Source organism: Eleutherodactylus coqui, chromosome 8, assembly GCF_035609145.1.
Source record: "Eleutherodactylus coqui strain aEleCoq1 chromosome 8, aEleCoq1.hap1, whole genome shotgun sequence".
Classification (NCBI taxonomy): Eukaryota; Metazoa; Chordata; class Amphibia; order Anura; family Eleutherodactylidae; genus Eleutherodactylus; species Eleutherodactylus coqui.
This window is the reverse complement of record NC_089844.1, coordinates 188,516,071-188,523,632: the sequence shown is the minus strand read 5'-3', so window position 1 is coordinate 188,523,632 and position 7,562 is coordinate 188,516,071. Positions and strand designations below refer to the sequence as shown.

General features: G+C 48.7%; 2 pseudogenes; one reads left to right on the top strand and one right to left on the bottom strand.

Annotated features, from left to right (window-relative positions):
* Positions 1 to 3,363: 3,363 nt before the first annotated feature.
* LOC136578165 (U2 spliceosomal RNA) lies at positions 3,364 to 3,491 on the top strand (annotated as a pseudogene).
* Positions 3,492 to 7,060: 3,569 nt separating this feature from the next.
* On the bottom strand, positions 7,061 to 7,188 carry LOC136578164 (U2 spliceosomal RNA; annotated as a pseudogene).
* Between the last annotated feature and the right edge of the window lie 374 nt (positions 7,189 to 7,562).

Sequence of the window (7,562 nt, the reverse complement as noted above, 5' to 3'; positions counted from 1 at the left end):
TGCCGTCCTAAATGCGCAGACCGGTGCCAGCGGCCGGCGAGTGACGTTTCTGTGCGGGGCTCTGCGAACCCCGCACAGAAATAGAGCATGCCGCGGTTTGTTTTCCATGTGTGATTTCGCGCGGACAAACCGCGGCCGTCTGCCTAGGATTGCGTTTTCTAACGCAATCCTATGGCAGCTTCCATGGGTGGAAATTCTGCGGGAAATCCGGCAGTGGAATTTCCGCCCGTGTGCACGGGGCCTAAGGCTGCTCTAAGACGTGCGTTCAGAAAACACAGCTTAAAATCGTGGGTTTTTTACCTCAATTTTGAGCAGCACTTTTGAACGCATGGTAAAGCGGTGTTAATGCACCCCACAATTGTGATGAGTGGGGAGGTGTGCAGCAGGCTTCTGGCTTAGTCTGCGAGGGGCCTATGATGTGGATTATAAGCGGTGTCCTATCTCCTAAAGGTGAGCACCCAAAAAGTGTGTGGAGACACCTAGGGTGTAAGTGAGTCAGGGAATGGTGTGGTCTCTCCATCTTTCTTATATACATTCCTATGTGGGGTTACACGAGGTGTGTGGTGGTGTTATGGTTACGCGAGAGAAGTGGGTTTTCATGAGGGAAATGTGGCGACGGTGGGGTTACATGCAGGGAGTGTGGTGACGGTGGGGTTACATGCAGGGAGTGTGGTGACGGTGGGGTTACATGCAGGGAGTGTGGTGACGGTGGGGGTTACATGAGGGGAGAGTGGTGACGGCGCGGTTACGTGCGGGGAGAGTGGTGACGGCGCGGTTACGTGCGGGGAGAGTGGTGACGGCGCGGTTACGTGCGGGGAGAGTGGTGACGGCGCGGTTACGTGCGGGGAGAGTGGTGACGGCGCGGTTACGTGCGGGGAGAGTGGTGACGGCGCGGTTACGTGCGGGGAGAGTGGTGACGGCGCGGTTACGTGCGGGGAGAGTGGTGACGGCGCGGTTACGTGCGGGGAGAGTGGTGACGGCGCGGTTACGTGCGGGGAGAGTGGTGACGGCGCGGTTACGTGCGGGGAGAGTGGTGACGGCGCGGTTACGTGCGGGGAGAGTGGTGACGGCGCGGTTACGTGCGGGGAGTGCGGTTACGTGCGGGGAGTGCGGTGGCAGCGCGGTTACGTGCAGGGAGTGTGGTGGCAGCGCGGTTACGTGCAGGGAGTGTGGTGGCAGCGCGGTTACGTGCAGGGAGTGTGGTGGCAGCGCGGTTACGTGCAGGGAGTGTGGTGGCAGCGCGGTTACGTGCAGGGAGTGTGGTGGCGGCACGGTAACATGAGGTAATTGTGGTGACGGTGCTGTTATGTGCGGAGAGTGTGGAGGCGGAATGGTTACATGAGGAAGGTGTGGTGATGGTACGGTTACATGCTGGGAGTGTGGTGGCGGTACGGTTATATAAGGGCGGTGTGGTGATGGTGGGGTTACATGCGGGGAGTGTGGTGACGGTGTGGTTACATGCTGGGGAGTGTGGTGACGGTGTGGTTACATGCTGGGGAGTGTGGTGACGGTGCGGTTACATGCTGGGGAGTGTGGAGGTGGCGGTTACTTGCGGGGAGTGTGGAGGCGGTACGGCTGCACAAGGGGAGTGTGGTGGGGATGCTGATTTTCGCACATGTGATGGAACCCCTAACAATAATCTGTGCCATTTCCATAAATGTCATAGAAGGCAATGAAAATGAAGTGAACAGTTTAGCATACAGTAATGCCCCTTTCACACGGGTCAAAAATCTCACTTACCCAAAGGAAGCAGCTGGTGACATCACCAGCTTATTCACACTCAGGAGGCTCTATTAGACTACATAAATAGGTACGCAGCATGTTCTACTTTAGGGCTCATGCGATGTACTGCCGTGTGACACGTGGTGAATCAGTATATCAGTGAGTATATGGCCGCTCTCTGTGATTTTTTTTTTTTTTTTGTTGTCTGACTTTTATTGATCCTTTCACATAAGCATGTAAACACTGTGTGTAGATCCAAGCGAGGAAAAGATGGCAGCTTGCTCTATTTCTCCACATACCACGCAGTGTGAGCCCTATACTTTTGTATGGGCAGCGTATATACAGCACTGTCCATACGCAATACATATGCAACCCCCACGATGAAACAGAGCTGGGAATTAGAAGAAAAAAGACAGTCACACATCGCATGATCGTGTACGTGAGATACGTAGTCATGCGCAGTACACTCGCTGCCATACGCAGTCTCTGCCGACAGAGTCGGCATCACATAGACTGTTAGTACACTACGGGACACCCGCATTGTTTTATGCATATAGTCGCTTATAAATTATATTGGACAATGTTAATTTTTGATTATACAAGGTATTACTTTTATTTGCTGAGATTGAAATACCCTTCTAAGCCTTCAGTCACAGATCTTGTATGTCCAGGTCATTCAGACGGAGCTCCCGGACACAACAATAAGCTTTCATTACTCAAATGGAGACAAAAAAAAGTCTCTATTTAACTAGGTTTCCATTAGTTTCTGGCCAGATAGAGCCGTGTAGTCGACTAAGTTATTCTGTCCGGCAGAAATGTGGGAAACCAACAGAAATGGAGATCAAAATGTGCAGCTTTGGTCTCAGTTTTAGTAATGGCAGCCTAGGGTTTTGTTCAAGGTCGCCAACGAAACCCATTTGAGAATTTAAACAGAACCCAGAGAAATATGCAAATGGGCGTACCTGCAAAACATAGGACATGCATACACGCATAGGTGCTCTGTGTATAAATATTCCCTATGGGGAGTCCCCTTGTCACTGAACGGGGAGTAAAGAATCCGCTGTTACAGAGGATTGCATATCACATCTTGTATCCAATATAGAGGCGGTACAACAGGGCACTGGAGCCTCCATGCCCACCCGTATCACATCTTGTATCCAAGCTAGAGGCGGTATGACAGGGTACCAGAGCCTTCATGCCTGCCTGTATCACATCTTGTATCCAAGCTAAAGGTGGTACAGAAGGGAACTTGAGCCTCTGTGCCTGTCTGTATCACATCTTGTATCCATTTGTTTGGCGGATGCATCATTTTGCAGTTGAACACGCTTGCTCGTAATGCCTTTTGCTTTTGTGCTTGAAATGGAAGCGACTGCCAAGGCTAAAGCCCGTGTATATTCCATAGACTATAGCTATCTCCAGGACAGGAGGACAGCTGTACAGCCTACTGGGTGCAGAGGGGTTCTTGTGCAGCCTTCCTCGCACACCGCCTACGTCGCGGAGAGTGCGCAGCGTTCCTTCGTGTCATTTGGACGAGACCCTTTTGGACGTGTAAAGGCGTTGGGCGGGGCTATGCAAAGGTCTTCCGGCTCCCTCAGTGCATTGTGGGTGTGCCCGGAGTGCTGCCTGAGCGTGTTGCATCTGATACGTTCCCTATCTGAGGATCATATATTAAATGGATTTTTAGAACAGGGAGCTGGAAAAAGTGCTTGCTCTGTCCACTTCGCACATTGAGCTGGTATTGCAGTACCTCCAGTACTGGTGCACCCCCTTTCCTACAGCAGTTTCCAAAAGCAGAAAAAAAAACTGACGCGCAAGAGGTGCAGCGCAGCTGCGGCTGCTAACAACCAAGCACTTAGATTTAGGCCTCATGTCCACGTGATACATGGCAGAAGTATCGCATGATACTTGTGCGACGGCTCGTTTTTTTTGCGTGATGTCCTGTAGTTTTTATTTGTACCATTTTGGAGTTTATAAGACTTTATCACTTTTTATTATAACTTTTTTTGGAGATAGGAATCGGTTACGTGCACACTTCCCATAGACTTGTACAGGGACCCTTGGTGCGCAAATGTGCACAAAAATAGAGCATGTTGGGGTTTTGCACGCATGCGAAATGTGTGAGTAAAGAGAATTCTGAAGGCATCCATTGAAACAAATATGTTTGTGTGAAGCGGCCCTTACTGTACTTTTGTTAGCACGAATCAAGCACATTTGCAAGCGCAAAAAAACACGCAACCATGCCGCCATTTATTGAAATGGGCAATTAGTGTAATTAGAATAATACATGTTCTTCCCCTGCAGAAATGCACGAGAAAATAAAGGGGACTGCTTTTTTTTTTTAACAAAATGCGCATGCAAAATACACTTATGTGAAAGAACTCGCTGCAATCAGCGGGTTCTACTGACGTGTATTTAGCATGTATATTTTTCATGCGTAATATGCTGCGCAAATACATCTGTATTACATGTCTTCTACCCGCAGTGCTGGGAAGCTTTTCAGCTTAAAATCCCCGCTGCTGAAAGGGCTGCGTCTGATCGGCTGAGTGCTCAGCCAATCACAGGCAGTGCTCAGCCATTAATTGATTGACAGCCGAGCGCTGCCTGTGATTGGTCACAGAGCGGAGCCAATCACAGGCAGCGCTCAGCCGTTCATTGAACAACAGCTGAGCGATTCCTATGATTGGTCACAGTGCTCAGTGAATCACAGGCAGCGCTCAGCCCCAGTAACCCCCCCCCCCCCCCCCGAGCCTTAGCTTGTGAGTTTTTTGACTTGCAAGCAGGCTCGTATCCCGAATTTTTGCTCGGAAACTCTCCAGCCAAGGCACTTGTAACTCGGGGTACCACTGTATAGGTAAGTATGGCCGCTGGCAGGGATTTATGGTGGAAACAATGTACAAAACCACAGCGGGAAAACTGCTTATGTTGTTGCTGCGGTTTTGATGCGGTTTCAGTTTTCACCACAATTGCATCAAAGCCGTAGCAGAAACGTGGGCAGTTTGGTCAATGTTGTTTTTTACTGAACCCCAACCGCCCCGTGTGAATACAGCCTAAAGTATCTTGGGAAGTAACTTGAGATATAAAGGTAGGAGGGAAAGCGCCATCTAAAGGTAGCGGACGCACCATATGTGTGAAGGTCTTGTTCTCGGAGGACTGAGGATGCTCAGAGGAGATTGTAATATTTCAACACTGAATGTTCTGAAATAAGGATGCTATTGGGGAACCCCTGTATGGGGGAAACATTGTGAATGGGACGCAATGCTAGATTGGTGCCACTGCCTCTGTAATCTCAGCATTGAAGAGATCCAAGTCCGGTATTTATACTTCTAAATTGATGACATCACAATGCAGTGACATCAGCCTGCCAGACACCTGGCTCATTTGCATACAGTGTGTATGTATGTATGTATGTATGAATGAATGAATGAATGAATATGAATGAATGAATCTATTTATGTATTAATTATGTAGATTATAGATTATATCTGAATTATAGTTTTTGCTGGCAATACACTTCTTTGTTAAGGCGACTCATGTCTAAATGCTGCCCACGATTCTGGCAAAGCAAATGCTGAGGAAGGGGAGGCGTAGGCCTGAAACGTGTCTCCTTATGCTGGCTTCAATAAAACAGAGCAGTTGAACTAATCCCCGATGCCATGTGCTTCTCTAGGACGGTCGCACCTATACCCAGTTTTTTTTACTATTGCCTCACAGAATCCTTGAAGGATGGCAGGCTACATCTGCTGCGCGGACCAGACGGCGTCTGTAAGATGCACTACGCTACTTGCTTAGCGGAGCCGTGCTGCACAGATAGTGTAGTTGTGCTAAGCCAAGTGGAGCTGTGACTCAATTACTCAGTGGCACGCTGACGTGGAATGCGTTAGTGTTACTACATCTGTAAATTGATGTCTTGCAGCTTTAAAATCCGCTCCGCAGGTCAATTTAAACTGTAGATTGTTTTTCCGCATTATATGGATAAGATTTCTTTAAATGTGTGACTACTTCTCCATTCACGTCTGTGGAGCTGACGGAGATGGTCAAGCACTGAGCTCCCATGAATGGCGGAGTCGTAGTCATGCAATGAGACTAGTGCTACGCGACCAAGATTGCTGTATAGCCCTGCGACCTCACACTCTCGGGCCGGCTTCACACCACCGGTTTCCTATTGTTCAATCCACAGTCGTCGTCCACACGGAGGATCCGCAGCAAATCACACGCATTGAAAGATACATACTACTGCTACTTCCTTCACTCTCGCGGTCATCCGCATTACAGATTCTGCAGGAACGCAGGGTCGCCTTCCGCTGTGGTATCCCGCATTCGGAATGTGAAGCGGTCGTGTGCAACCGGCCTTACTGAAGACAATGGAGTTGTGATACAACTCACAAGTAGCTGCGACCAATATATTGCAAAAATCCAACCTCGTAGAGGTTTAAGCAATCTATAGGTTGTGGGAACTTGCGCGACCCCATTGATATATTTGAGAATGCAAGTTCACAGGGCTGCACAGCGATCTTTGGTCACATGACCCATGTCATGGCGAAAGACTCCATAGAGCTCCAGCCTTAGGGCTCATGTCCACGACTGTGTTCTCACCGCAGAGACGCAGCGTTTTACGCATACCACCGTGGGCTCTTCGGCCAGATTCACACAGATGTATTTGCGCAGCATATTACGCATGAAAAATATACATGCTAAATACACGTCAGTAGAACCCGCTGATTGCAGCGAGTTCCTTCACATAAGTGTATTTTGCATGTGCACTTTGTCCAAAAGAAAAAGCAGTCCCCTTTATTTTCTCGTGCATTTCTGCAGGGGAAGAACATGTATTATTCTAATTACACTAATTGCCCATTTCAATAAATGGCGGCATGGTTGCGTGTTTTTTTGCGCTTGCAAATGTGCTTGATTCGTGCTAACAAAAGTACAGTAAGGGCCGCTTCACACAAACATATTTGTTTCAATGGATGCCTTCAGAATTCTCTTTACTCACACATTTCGCATGCGTGCAAAACCCCAACATGCTCTATTTTTGTGCACATTTGCGCACCAAGGGTCCCTGTACAAGTCTATGGGAAGTGTGCACGTAACCGATTCCTATCTCCAAAAAAAGTTATAATAAAAAGTGATAAAGTCTTATAAACTCCAAAATGGTACAAATAAAAACTACAGGACATCACGCAAAAAAAACGAGCCGTCGCACAAGTATCATGCGATACTTCTGCCATGTATCACGTGGACATGAGGCCTAAATCTAAGTGCTTGGTTGTTAGCAGCCGCAGCTGCGCTGCACCTCTTGCGCGTCAGTTTTTTTTTCTGCTTTTGGAAACTGCTGTAGGAAAGGGGGTGCACCAGTACTGGAGGTACTGCAATACCAGCTCAATGTGCGAAGTGGACAGAGCAAGCACTTTTTCCAGCTCCCTGTTCTAAAAATCCATTTAATATATGATCCTCAGATAGGGAACGTATCAGATGCAACACGCTCAGGCAGCACTCCGGGCACACCCACAATGCACTGAGGGAGCCGGAAGACCTTTGCATAGCCCCGCCCAACGCCTTTACACGTCCAAAAGGGTCTTGTCCAAATGACACGAAGGAACGCTGCGCACTCTCCGCGACGTAGGCGGTGTGCGAGGAAGGCTGCACAAGAACCCCTCTGCACCCAGTAGGCTGTACAGCTGTCCTCCTGTCCTGGAGATAGCTATAGTCTATGGAATATACACGGGCTTTAGCCTTGGCAGTCGCTTCCATTTCAAGCACAAAAGCAAAAGGCATTACGAGCAAGCGTGTTCAACTGCAAAATGATGCATCCGCCGAACAAATGGATACAAGATGTGATACAG